Source organism: Aotus nancymaae, unplaced genomic scaffold (assembly GCF_030222135.1).
Source record: "Aotus nancymaae isolate 86718 unplaced genomic scaffold, 86718_ANA_hifiasm-v0.15.2.pri h1tg000062l, whole genome shotgun sequence".
Lineage (NCBI taxonomy): Eukaryota > Metazoa > Chordata > Mammalia > Primates > Aotidae > Aotus > Aotus nancymaae.
Window position 1 is genome coordinate 42,856,242 of NW_026988476.1, and position 14,041 is coordinate 42,870,282.

Consider the following 14,041-nt stretch of genomic DNA (forward strand, 5'->3'; position numbering starts at 1 on the left):
CCTATGGCCCACAAAACCAAAAATATTTGCTATCTGACCCTTGAGAGAAAAAAATTGCCAACTCCTGGCTTATTCTAAATTAATGGGAGTTTTAAATGTATGTAAAATATTTTTTCTGGGCAAAAATGCAATGTAAATATGAAGAAAGCAATTTTATATGTTAAATCCCCTTAATTCAGGCAAGTTACACTTTAACAGAGGACCCTATCTTAAGTCTGTATTTGTTGTTTTTGTTACTCATGAGATTTTCCAACACATATATAAATTGTTCCCAGAAGTCCAAGTTCAGGAATTCTTACAAAAACAACAACAACAACAACAACAAAAAGCCAAGGATTTGAATAGATATTTCTCCAAAGAAGATATACAAATGGCCAAGAAATATTTGAGAAGTGCTCAATGTCACGAATGATCAAAGAAATGCAAATCAAAACCATAATGAGATGCCAGCTCATACCTTTCAGGATGGCTACTATTAAATGAAAATAAAAACAAAGCAAAAAAAGAAGACAAGTGTTTGTGAGAATGTAGAGAAATTGGAATTTTAGCACACTGTGGGTAGCAATGCAAAATGGTGTGGCTGCTATGAACAACAGCATGGAGGTTCCTCAAAAAATTAAAAATAGAACTACCAAAATATGATCCAGCAATCCCACTTCTGGGTATTTATTCAAAAGAATTAAAATCAGAATCCTGAAGAAGTGTTACCATGTCCATGTTTCTTATAGCATCACAATAACCAAGATGTGGAAATAACCTAAATGTTCATTGACAGATGAATAGGTAGAGAAATTGTGATATGTACATACAATGGGATAATATTTAGTCTTCCAAGAGAAGGAAATTTTGCAATATGTGACAACTTGATGAACTTTAAGAACATATGACAAGTGGAATAAGCAGTCACTGAAAGACAAACATTGCCTGATAACACCTATATGCAATATCTGAAATAGCCAAATTCATAGAATTGAAGAGTGGAATTGCGCTTGCTAGGGGCTTAAGTTATTAATCAATGGGCATAAAGTTTCAGCCCAGTAAGATTAGTAAGCTCTAGAGATCTGCTTTACGACGTTGTATCTAGGGTCAGCAATAATATATTATACACTTAAAAATTTGTTAAGAGAGCAGATGTCATGTTAAGTGTTCCTACTAAAAGAAAAGAAAAGAAGTTGAAGTCCATGTTCAAAGACTTCCTTTTATTTTCTGCAGGAGTACAAGTCATAGTTACCTTTCACTGCATCTCCCCTTATATTCCATCTCAAGTCATATCAACTTCTCATTAACCTCCTACTTGTTCCCCGTCTTCATATTCTGAGTTTTTAGACCTGCTTTTCCTTATGGCAAAATCTTATACATCCATCCATTAAGTCATCCTAATATGACTTCCTGCATACCACAGACAAGAGTTAGCCTCACCATCTGAAGGGGTTCCTCCCATTGGTACTTTGGGATGTAGGTCAACTAGAGCACATATGTCACATCATGGCTTTTGCCAGCTTGATGTTTAAAAAATAAGCAGCTAATAATTTCTTTCTCTTGCTTTAGCTAAGCAATAGACTCCTCTTCTAGATGCTCTCTCTTCTAATTCAGTTTTTTTTTACATAGCAAACAAAATGACCTTTTTAAAACATAAATCAAATCATGTTACTCCTTTTGAGTAAAATCGTGAAAAGACTCCCTTTAATATTTGGAACTCAAGCTTCTTACTCTGGATTATTACACCCAACATATTCTAGCCGTCTCTCACTGTTTGATATTGACTCATAGTTTTTTCTTCCCCATACTTCCCTTGAGTCACACTGGTCTTTTTGACTTCATTGTCTACATCAAGCTCATTCCTACTTTAGGCCTTTTGTAGTAGTCGTTTGCTTTGCTTAGAATATTCTCCTCTCTGAAAGTCGGTAGAATTTCTGGCTCCTTCGTGCAATTCAAACTTAGTATAAATCTTACTTCCTTCTCTGATCTTCTCTGATCACTCAGCCTATAGTAAACCCCTAGGACTATCAGACTGGCCAACATTAATTCCCTGCAGAGCTTTATCATTATCTGACAATCTTGCTTTGTTTTGTTTTGTTTTAATTACGATGTATTCTCTCTCACTAGAAATGTAAGGGCCATGAGCACCACGATCTTGTATCAAGAAGAGTGCCTGGCATATAGTAGATGTTCAGTGAATATTTGTTGAATAAAGTATTCTGTTTTGCATTCCATGCTACAAAACTTACATAACATGCAGACATAGTAATTCTTTGTTTTCAAGGAGTTTTAGAGCTAATTGAGAAAATAAGACAAATAGTGGTAAAATAATTAGGCAATCCATATTCATTTTATTTATTTATTTTTTTGAGATGGAGTCTTGCTCTGTCACTCTAGCTGGAGTGCAGTGGTATGATATTGGCTCACTACAACCTCCTCCTCCCAGGTTCAAGCAGTTCTCCTGTCTCAGCCTCCTGAGTAGCTAGGACTACAGGTGCATGCCATCACACCCAGCTAATTTTTTGTATTTTTAGTAGAGACAGAGTTTCACCATGTTGGCCAGGCTGGTCTCAAACTCCTGATCTCAGGTGATCCACCCACCTCTGCCTCCCAAAGTGCTGGGATTACTGGCATGAGCAGCCATGCCCAGCCCATAGTTAATTGATCAAGTGTTTAATCACTTCTCGACCTTCTGGCTAAGATCAAATGTGGTATCTGTTCTTATCAGCTTAACATAAATTGTTTAACTAGTATGTTCATGGTAAATTGTGCATGCAGATGCTGTAGTATGGGTAGGATCTGACTAAAGAGAAGAGCATCTCTGGTACAGGAGATTGGGCAGGAAGAAATGTGGAGAATAGAGTCACCATCACTAACCATGTGGAAGAGCACTGGTCTATCAGGAATTACAGAAAAGCCTTATCATGAGAATCTACATGAGGTGTTCAGAGACAAAAAAGAACAAATCCTGTGAGGCTCGGTTTCTCCTGGGGCTGCTAATCCAGTATATGCCACCCTATGTTCCCACGATGAGCTACCTAAAAGCATTTTATGTCATACATGTTGAAACATAATCAGCCTCTCTCGTCCTTATCCTCGGATGAGAGGGCGAGTTAAGCAATTTTCAAATGATGTACAAAAGCAGGAAGCAATGTTTGTTACTTGGGGGGATGCAGAATTGTACTAGTCTTTGCATCTGGGAAATGAAACATAAATCAGGCCTCTTCATATTTATTACACTTAAATTTCTAAAAGTTATTACAAACCTGTTGATTAGATTGTTGCTGGCTTTAGGGGTTTTGTATTGAGAGGAGGGCTCAGTAAAGTAATTATTTCAGGGAAGTAGAGGCTCATAATATACAATACAATCCTCAGGCTATTTTTGAGTGTTTATTTTAGATAACTTTGTTATTAGAAAAAGGAATCTAAGATTTAAGGGCAAGTAAATGGGGTAATAATATGCACTTTGCTGGTGTAACAAGCCATTTTAATCACATTGCCTTTTAATCTTCCTTTCTGGGTCTTTGTCAGCTCTGTCGTATGCCCACCTTACCCAAAGTGAATCATTTCTCCCTAGTATGCTGGACATGCTAAGTTTTATCACCACTATTTAATAAACTTTTTCTTATAAACATTTGAATTAATTGAGACTGGTGTCTAAATATCAGTGGAGGTTGCTGCTGTGTTTCAGCACCCTCTTTGCTGTTATTGACTATTTTTTTGCTAGGTCACTATTTTCTGTATAATCAAGTCATATGTAAACCTGATTTGGACTTAAAGCAATTGACTGGCAAGATAACTACACTTTTTTTTTTTTTTTCTGGCAGTCATTTTCATTTTTTCTCTTACAATTCAAAAAAGGAAGCATCCTTTACTTTCTTACGATCTGTTCTTTATGTTTTAGACTTCAGTAGTTTTCAGTTCATAAGTTGATTCCACAAATATTTCTGAATACCTACCATGTGCCAGATATGCTAGGTGATGAGAATTTCATGACAAACTTACAGAGTAGGGTTATCATAATTGTAACTGTCCCATTTGAGCTTATACTGTAGTAGAGGGTAGAGAAGATACAAAATGAAATAAAAAGGATGCTGAGAAAGAGAATAATAGAAAGTGAGCTGCTACCTATGTAATGGTAAAATGGCATCAAAATTAGACTTGAAGCTGTAGAATTGGGGTGAAAACATTCTGGCAGAAGGCTAGCATCGGTGAAAATATGAGTTTCTTTAATGAGGCCAAATAGCTGGGGGTTAAATATATGGGTCATGGGACTGAACCTGCAGTTGACATTTTTCATCTTTTTAATGTATAATTTATAATTTTGGTTTTTATTACAAGAATGAATGCAACTCAGATTAATAATAATGGAATGCTCATTCTTAGTCTCTTTTCTTTCCATCATGCTGGTGGAAGCTGAAAAGAATATTTCATAAACAGTTATGTGAGTTCAATAGACTGGAAATTGTTATGGCTGAAGAATATGTATAAACCTTACAGGACATCCCCTGCCTCACATAAGTGTCAAAATCAAATTTATAACTCCAAAGATACTCTTGCTAAGAAAATAATAGATAGAGTTCCTAGTTTAGGAGATATAATACATTTCAAAATAATAGTACTGAATAAAAATTTGAATTTTATGAACATTCTGAAATATTGAAGGGATATTTCCTAGGTTTTGATTAAGCATAAATATATCCAGTCTTGAAATAAATACAAAATTACCAGTGGAGAGTAAAAATCAATTAGAGTTCTTTCCCAAGTATCACTCATGAACTACGGATAAAGGTGCTCTAATTCTCAAGTGAAGAAACTTTTAATCATAATTTGCTGTGACGTGTTCATACTGAATGAAATTCCATATATCCTGAAAACAAAAATTAAAAGCAACCATATTAAATGATTTATTGATAAGACATCAGGTAACCGCGAAAGGGCTGCAAAAGCTTTAAGAGATATGATGTATCATTCATACATAATGAGACTTTTTTAGATTATATTACTTAGTCCCATTATACTTCATGATTTGTCTGTGAATTAAATGGCCATTTATTATACCCTTCATACAGATAGAGAAATAAGGGTCCAAATCCTTAGATTTTATACATTAGTAAAAGATAAACAGATTTTGATAATTATTTCTTGTTACAAAACTGAAGTCTGATAAAATATAACAACTCAATGTTTTAAAATACAAGAACTTGGTGCTAGAATTCATGGACATAGAATATTTGGTGAAGGCAAAAAATATCAAGCTGTGGCTCCATAGCTGGGCCTTTGTGGTAGGTGCACAAGAACAGTGAAACAAATAATCATATGAGGTGCTGTGTGTTACATGGGCACTTCCTCACCACGCAACTCATTGACTTTTCTGTATCTGATCTCAGTTGCTATCTTGATTAAGACAGAAGGGTAGACCATTTAAATCAGATGTATATTTCAGGGCATAATTTGTCATGATTAGTTGAATTGTCATATTTTGACAAAATATACTCAGAACTGTTAGTTTTCTGCTTCTATCATACTAATTCCATCCTTGTTAACACCAGAAATTTAATGACTAAAAGTATGCTTAAAGATATTTTAAGTTGACCATTAGCATACATAAATGTTAAGGTCATAAAAGAAAGATATGCTTAAGAGATCTTGACCAGGCATGGTGGCTCACACCATAATCCCAGCACTTTCAGAGGCTGAGGCGGGTGGATCACCTGAGGTCAGGAATTTGAGACCAGCCTTGCCAACATGGTGAAACCCCCATCTCTGCTAAAAATAGAAAAATTATCTGGGCATGGTGACACATGCCTATAATCTCAGCTACCTGGGAGGCTGAGGCAGGAGAATCACTGGAACCCAGGAGGCAGAGGCTGTAGTGAGCTGAGCTGGCGCCACTGCACTCCAGCCTGGGTGACCGAGCAAGACTCTGTCTCAAAAAAAAAAAAAAAACAGAGAGATCTTAAAGACAATTTGTTACTATCTAACAACTTGACTAACCATAACTGATCTGGTTGAATAAAAGATAGGTCCTTGGTAATTAACAACATTGGACAGTCATATAATAACAAATTTCATAAAAGTTGATTCAGGTACCCTCTTAGGTTTAGGGAGCCATGTCAACTGTCAAATAATGTTCTCATTTAGGCCTCATGATAATCACACATGAAGAGACAGGACACATACTATTCTTTCCATATTTAGCATGACCAATGTCATGCTATAGTTGTTGTAATACAGAGACTGACATGAGAGACAAGCAAAAGGAAAACAAAACATCAAAACATTTGCTACCAGAGAAACGATGGAGAAGTCCATGTTTTATATAATGACAAGAGACCTCTAGTGGGAGCTAAGAAGAAAGTAATGAAGGTGAGCAGGACTTTGCATTTTGTAAGCTTTTCTTATTTATTTATTTATTTTTTTGAGACAGAGTCTCGCTCTGTCGCCCAGCCTGGAGTGCAGTGGCATGATCTCGGCTCACTGCAACCCCCACCTCCCAGGTTCAAGCGATTCTCCTGCCTCAGTCTCCTGAGTAGCTGAGATTACAGGTGCGCACCACCACACCCAGTTAATTTTTGTATTTTTTAGTAGAGATGGGGTTTCACCACATTGGTCAGGCTGGTCTCGAACTCCTGATCTCATAATCCGCCTGCCTCAATCTCCCAAAGCGCTGGGATTACAGGTGTGAGACACCACACCCAGCTTTGTGAACTTTCATAATGGCTTTCTAAAAGCCATAAGGTCTTGGGCAATATGCAAAGACATAGAACTACACTTTTCAGTCCCACTTGATTGTGCATGGAATTAAATATGTGCATAAGCCCTGCTGCTCACAGCAGCTTGTTAGGATCATTTTTTATATCTGGCAGGAATAATCACACTTGAACCAAAAGATTATGCAGGATATTTTAATTTAGGATTAAACCTGTTTTCAGAATTATATGAGCTATAGACTATGAAGAAAATTACAAATAAATATATGTTATTTGGAGATGCAGAGAACTAGTGGGAGGACATCACTATTAAAACCCAATTCAGCAAAATGGACAAGAATATTAGCTGGTTATATATTTTTTAATAAGTTCATGCTCTTAGTTCCAATAAATAAAGGAACTCTTAATACATTTTGTTTTTAATAGTATAGGGGAAATATTCCATGAAAATAAATGCTTTCTTTTTTTTGAGAATTGCTTCCTGTTAGTTTTTTGCATTTGCTGCTCTCTTAGGGCCAGTTTCAACATAAGTCATTGGTACAGAAGTAGTGCTCCTGTTGGGATTGCTTTAAATGGGTCTAGATGGTACTCTCAGTCAATAAGTGATTTACCAGCTTTCAACAGGAAAGATTTTATTATCCTCCATTTCTCTCCAGTTTTAAGCAACTAATACTTTAACATTTGAATTCTACAAACTTCATTTTTTTCTAAAAATATCATCCAGTGAATCATTAAAAATAGAATAGAAACACATTTTAAAGAGGTAACATTTATAATCATGTGTTAATCAGAACCAACAAGTTGCTCAATAACAGAACATGCAAATCCACTGGGATGAATTTGGACCCCAATAGATAATGACCTCTTTAAGTAGGTGGAATAGGTTCATCTTTTGGGTACCTCCCAAAGCAGGATCTTAAGAAATTTTGAGAGGTCACATGTTTTTAAAAGAGAAAAACAATTTACAACTGAGAAGAAAACAGGGAAAGAAAAAAAAAAAAAATAAAGAAGGAAAAAGTCTAAATAAGCTAAATAGTTTTGGGTGTATAATATCATATGAACATGGTTACAGAATTCATAGATGCTAAAATATCTATAAAATTATTAATGTTAATGAAGGCAAATGTAAAGATGTGCTTTAATAAATTATGCCAACACAGTCCTTAGATTAAGCTAAATACAAAATTAAGATGCCTAAAATGCTTAACTTTTCTCCATGTTTCTATGCTAGAACTTCCTTCTCCAAATTAACTGATAACTACAGACAGAATATTTAATCCAAGAAGAAAGTCATAATCTTAGATTTCCACATCTCTTACAGGGTTAATGAAATATCGGGGGAGAGAGAGACTGAAATAAAACTAAAGCTAAATTTAGTACTAAATAGATGATATAAATACTTATTCAGTGAAAAATCTTACTTTAGAATTAACAAAGAGAGAACATTTTTTGAAACCAGCTAAACCCGAAGCAGAACTAACCTTTTCTCTGGTAGAAATCACGATTGCCTATCAGCAATTATAAAAACAATAACGCCGACCTTGAATCAGCCTTAAAGGTCTACATTCACAATTATATTATCAGCTTTATGAATTTTCAGTTGCTATCTCAGCCAAAAATTCAATAAATGCAGAGTTGATCAGTAATAGGAAGATAGCTATTTTAACAGCCTTCATTGAAAAAGGCATTTGAGAAAATACACATTATACTAGCATTTTCCAGGTTAAAAAATGTAGCTTTTTCAAATCCTGCTCAGTACACTTCATATGAGGACTTATGTCTTCTCAGGAACAACAATAAAAACTAAAAATCAAACTCAGCCAAAACTAGAAATGATTTAAATAAATTATATCTGCAGTCTTGGGAAAGCAATAGTCAGCTAATAGGTTTTTATACCTGGAAATTTTTTATGTTTCAAGACTTTACCTTGGAACATTTTTTTCTCATCTTGAATATATAACTTTACTTCCTCTCTGTATCTTAAACATAACAGCTAGCAATGGTAGAGAAACCCAATGAAAAAAGTGCCCTGTATGTAGTTATTGTAATTAACAGATTCAATATCTATTACCTCCAGTCAGGTATCATAGCAACCTTGTAGTGCTGAAAACTGCTTAGAAAACTCTTCAAAACCAGCAAGACTCTGCTTTAGGAAAACAACACTGGGGACATGACTGGCTGTCAACATCTGTGGGTGTTGCTATGGGCACAGCCACAAAGAACTCCTGCCATCTATACAAAAAGGTATACACACAGAGAAGAGGGGAGGGACACAGAAGATAAATTGATAAGGAAAATCAAAAAGAAGAAATAATTGGGCTGGCAATATACAATAGGCACACAATTTTGAGTCCATGCTTTGCACACATTCTTTTCTACTGAGGCTAGAGAATCCAAATTAAACTTAGCTGTAATTTTGACTAAACATGAGCCAGGGTTTGGAAATAATATCCGAAAACTCCCTATTTGTACCCTTTATCACAAGTCTTAATTTGAAACTTAAAGTGAATTACATCTAAAATAATATTTAAACTTCCACTTATAAACCCTTGATAGTCGTTTATAAATCTACAGAAGAGAAAAGAACAGGTTACTATGAACAAGAACCCAATATTGATTTTTCGGCAGTGCAGTAAGGCATCTCCATTCTATTTGGCTGCTGTCAAAGCCACTCTTTAACAGCTGGAGTCAAATTGCACTATTTACAGCAAGAGCCCTTGTCAAGTGGACCATAAGTATCCTAACAATACACTATTCAAATGGCACTTTGCCACACAAATTGCTGACTTGATGAATAACCTATGTCAATGACTAAGGCCAATATAAAAGTTTCATTTTTATGAGAGGTTTTACATTCACACATTAAGTAAGCTTTCTTTGAAGAACTATTAGGCTATATATTTCAGGCCTTTGGACGCTGAAAATAATTAAAATCTGTTTAAATACATTGAGGGAACTTGACAACATTAATATGGATCCAGTGTTAACTGCATTTGTCACACGAGCCAGAACAGAGTCCTTCTGTTGCTGGCACTCCCCACCGGCACGTGCTGCACAAAGCCAGACTAAAACCAGCCTCGCACCATGAAATAGGAGCATTCTCCTTTTGTGCCTCTGATTTACATGGCCAACGAATGTTGAGATACAAGGCAGGCTTTGAAGTCCTGTGAGGAAATTCAAAGTTGCTTCTGGGTGCGAGGTGGACAGCTGGAGTCATTTTATGGTGCATTTCCTACTTTTCATAGTCACTCAGACCTTCTAAATTAGTTTTGAAACAAAGCTGTGACATATTCCTCATAGTTTTCTTCGTGATTGAGGTAATATTTTAACAACAGAAAAAGTTTAAACTCACGTCACAAAATGAGAAAAGAGATGTTCTTCATAAAGCAGTTATAAAAAAAGGATTAGGTATTATGGAACTTTTTATTTAACTTACAGTGCTTAAAGTCTATAAAACTCTTACGATAAAGAGTTATACACTGTCAAAAATTTGCATCACTTTATGTGTTCAAAAAGCAAATTGCCTTGTAGATTTTTCCCCTACTGTTTCTTTATTCTATCTTACTAGGCAGGGTATTATCATTTAGGTACTACAGTTTTAAGATGGGATTCACTAAATCAAGTTACTTAAAACAAAAATCTTAATTCAATGTTTACAGAGGGAAATAACTATCTGTTCATAAAGTGCTTGAAATTCAAAATAAAAATCCATTTTAAAATTATAAAAATATGATATATTTTTCACATTAGAAAAAGTTTTCTATGTTGCTTATTATATTAAAAAGAATAAAATTTACTAATCAAAAAAGGAAAATTTGCATTCTGTATGGATGATTTAGCCCTATATAATGCAATGTGTTGTTTTACAGTAAGTATTTATTTTTTATAGTTATACAATTTTAATATTAAAATAAAGACAGTTTAATAAAAACATAGTAACGTGTAATGTTACCATGCTGACTTATTATTTAGTACTTTTACAAGTAAATTTTCAGATGAGATTTTCAAATCTCATAATTTAGAAACCATACTAACTCTATTTTGGTTAGTTTTTGAGTCATAAAATATAAAAGAACTAATTTTTCATTCTGATAAGATGATAGGTAATAGTAGGATCCAATTTTCAATTGGTGGTCTATCAACACACCAGCCGTATTTTACAAGGGGTATCAGAATAAATCTCTAATAAAAATTTTGAGCAAATGATACCAAAGAGACATCACCCTAAGGTCAGCTAAAGGTTAAAAATATATATAACCATAGCTTAACTAGAATGGAAATAATGCTGTGCAGTCTTTATTTATAATCAATTTTATATGCTTTAAAGATGAACATATAAGTACATTATTTAAAGAAAATTCCATTAAAAAAATTTCAACTAAGTTGGGAGTCATTACTTACACATTTGTTTATCTTTAAAGGGTACTTTTACAAACACCTATGAGTTCCTGGTTTCTGTTAGAGAATAGACTGATATAAACTCTTTTGGATTACATTCCATACAGTGCAGAAGAGGTTGGGATATTGTTTCATGTAAAATACAGATATGGAGGGAAAAGGAGGTGTTGACTATTTTGCCAGTTCCTCCTCAGACTTCATGATCTCCAGGTCCAGTAAAGACTGTCTAGATCATAAGTTGGCAAACAACAACCAGTGCATCATCTCTAGTCCACTGCCTGCTTTTGTAAATAATGTTTTTATTGGAACACAACCACCCTTGCTGAAGAATTGTCTATGGTTGCTTCTGTGCTCCAACAGCAGAGTTGAGTATGCGTAGCAGCAAAATTCTGGCCTGCAAAGCCAAAAATGTGTACTATCTGGTCCTTTCTTAGCCTATTTTTATGTTGCTATAAAGGAATACCCGAGGCTGGGTAATAAGTTTTATTTGGCTCATGATTCTGCTGGCTGGAAGACTGGACATCTGGTGAAAGCCTCAGTCTTCTTCCAATCATGGCGGAAGGTGAACCAGAGCCATGTGTGCAGAGGTCACATGGTGAAAAGGGAAGCAAGAGAGACAGGAGAGTGAGGAGCTCTTATTAGCATCTAACTCTCTTAGAAACTGATAGAGCACAGGCATTCCCATCCCCACATTAAGCTATTCAGGAAGGATCTGCCCTCATGACTTAAACACCTCATTAGGTCCCTTCTTCAACATTGAGGTTCACATTTCAGCATCAGGTTGGCGGGATCAAATATCCAAATCACAGCAGATCAACAAGAAAGAAAAATATTTATCCCTGGTCTAGTTCATCATTGGCTAATACAAGAGGAATGCAAACCACATTTGTAATTTTAAATTGCCTAGTAGATATATTAAAAAAAGGAAAAAGAAATGAGTAAGATTAATTTTTTTTTTTTTTTTTTTTTGAGACGGAGTTTCGCTCTTGTTGCCCAGGCTGGAGTGCAATGGCGCGATCTCGGCTCATCGCAACCTCCGCCTCCTGGGTTCAGGCAATTCTCCTGCCTCAGCCTCCTGAGTAGTTGGGATTATAGGCTTGCGCCACCACGCCCAGCTAATTTTTTGTATTTTTAGTAGAGACGGGGTTTCACCATGTTGACCAGGATGGTCTCGATCTCTTGACCTCGTGATCCACCCGCCTCGGCCTCCCTAAGTGCTGGGATTACAGGCGTGAGCCACCGCGCCCGGCCGAGTAAGATTAATTTTAATAATGTATTTTATTATTCTACAGAAAATCAGTTTTAAAGAAAAAGCATTTCCAGGATACTACAATGGGCCCAGAATAATAATCCACTTTAGCCTTTTATTCATTTTACATACAAGAAATGCAGAAAGAGAATTTAAAGGCAACTAACCCAACAACAAACAAAATAGGCATTTTTCCCTTAAAATGTGATGAAGCTACAAAGATTTCTGCCATGTAGAGATGATTTTAGGATGGCTGTTTACTCTCTACTTTGGTGCTAAATTCCTTCCATTGCAATTTAAACAGGTTCTATCTTGTCTAATCCTTAGACAAGAACTGCTAAGAAAAGCAGTTCCCCATCACTAATATGATATTGTATTCCTTTAAATTGTTTATGACTCTGGTCTTCCTTTCCTATCCCAGAGATATTCTTTGTCTAGCAGCACAAATTCAGTTCCTCTAGCATTTTGAATTGGAATTATTTTCAAAATGTTTTGTTGTATTTGTTTTTCTCCTTTAAACCTTTCTCCAGATCTATATGCACTTGCTTCAAATCCAACAAGAAAAAATAAATACAACATTCTAATGAAGTCCAAATATTGCCAAACACAAAAAGCTCACCTGCTAGTCTTCTGTTTAAACAGTTCATTCTGTTGTTGGAGAATGAACTGTGTCTTACTAAAATCTCACCTGTGTCTTACTAAAATCCACACACAAAAACAATTCTGAAATACAAAGTAACCTTTAACAGTTTTTCATTTCATAGGCATACTGTCCCTCACATATAAAATGAGTATGATTTGGTTTCTTAAAATTATTTTTTTCTTAGGAAAACTCATGAAGCATTTTACCATATTAATAACAAGGAAAATAGGGAATTTATAAGCACCCATAAAATTTCATGCTTTTCAAACTCATAAATTAAAGAAGACTAAGATAAAGCAACCTCACCAGGTACAGTGGCTCACACCTCTCATGTGGCTCACACATCCCAGAGACTCAGGAGGCTAAGGCAGGAAGATCACCTGAGGCAAGGAGTTTGAGACTAGCCTGGGTAACAAAATGTGATCTTGCCTTTAAAAGATAAACTTCTTAAATTCAGCCAGGCATGGAGTTGAATGCCCATAGTCCCAGCTACTTGGAAAGCTAAGCCGAGAGAATTGCTTGAACCCAGGAGTTCAAAGCTGTAGTGGGCTAGGATCGTGCCACTGCACTCCAGTCTGGATGACAGAGCAAGACCCTTTCTCTAAAAATTAATAAATAAATAAATAAAACAATCTTAACAGCTTAACTCTAACAGGATAAAATGCTAAGAGAAATAGTATATAATAGACAATGAAGATATGCAGTACGTAGTTTAAAAAGGTACAGCTTAGGAGAAGCACAAATAAATATCAATCTCATTAGCACTAACTTCAATAATAATGGAAGTATAGTATGTAGGACAAAGAAAGTGATAGTCCTGTCCAATTTAGATTATCTCCAAATGTAAAGAATAAAAGTTTACAATTGTAGTCATCTAAGGTAAGGAGCAAAAACAAGAAAATGAAGTTGAAATCAGCCTATAAGTAGGAAAACAAGACCCTGGCATTTTATTGCTTCTTGAAGACAAGAAAGAAACAAAATTAAATGAAGAAATTTTCAGGCCAATATCCATGATGAACATCGATGCGAAAATCCTCAATAAAATATTGGCAAACTGAA

The 14,041-nt window shown here is 35.3% G+C and overlaps 1 protein-coding gene and 1 pseudogene across 4 annotated transcripts in view; one reads left to right on the plus strand and one right to left on the minus strand.

The window, feature by feature from the left end:
- The window catches only part of WDR72 (WD repeat domain 72), a 187,462-nt gene that overhangs the window by 108,358 nt on the left and 65,063 nt on the right, over nt 1-14,041 (minus strand). The window lies entirely within an intron of this gene.
- LOC135270501 (U2 spliceosomal RNA) lies at nt 2,656-2,764 on the plus strand (annotated as a pseudogene).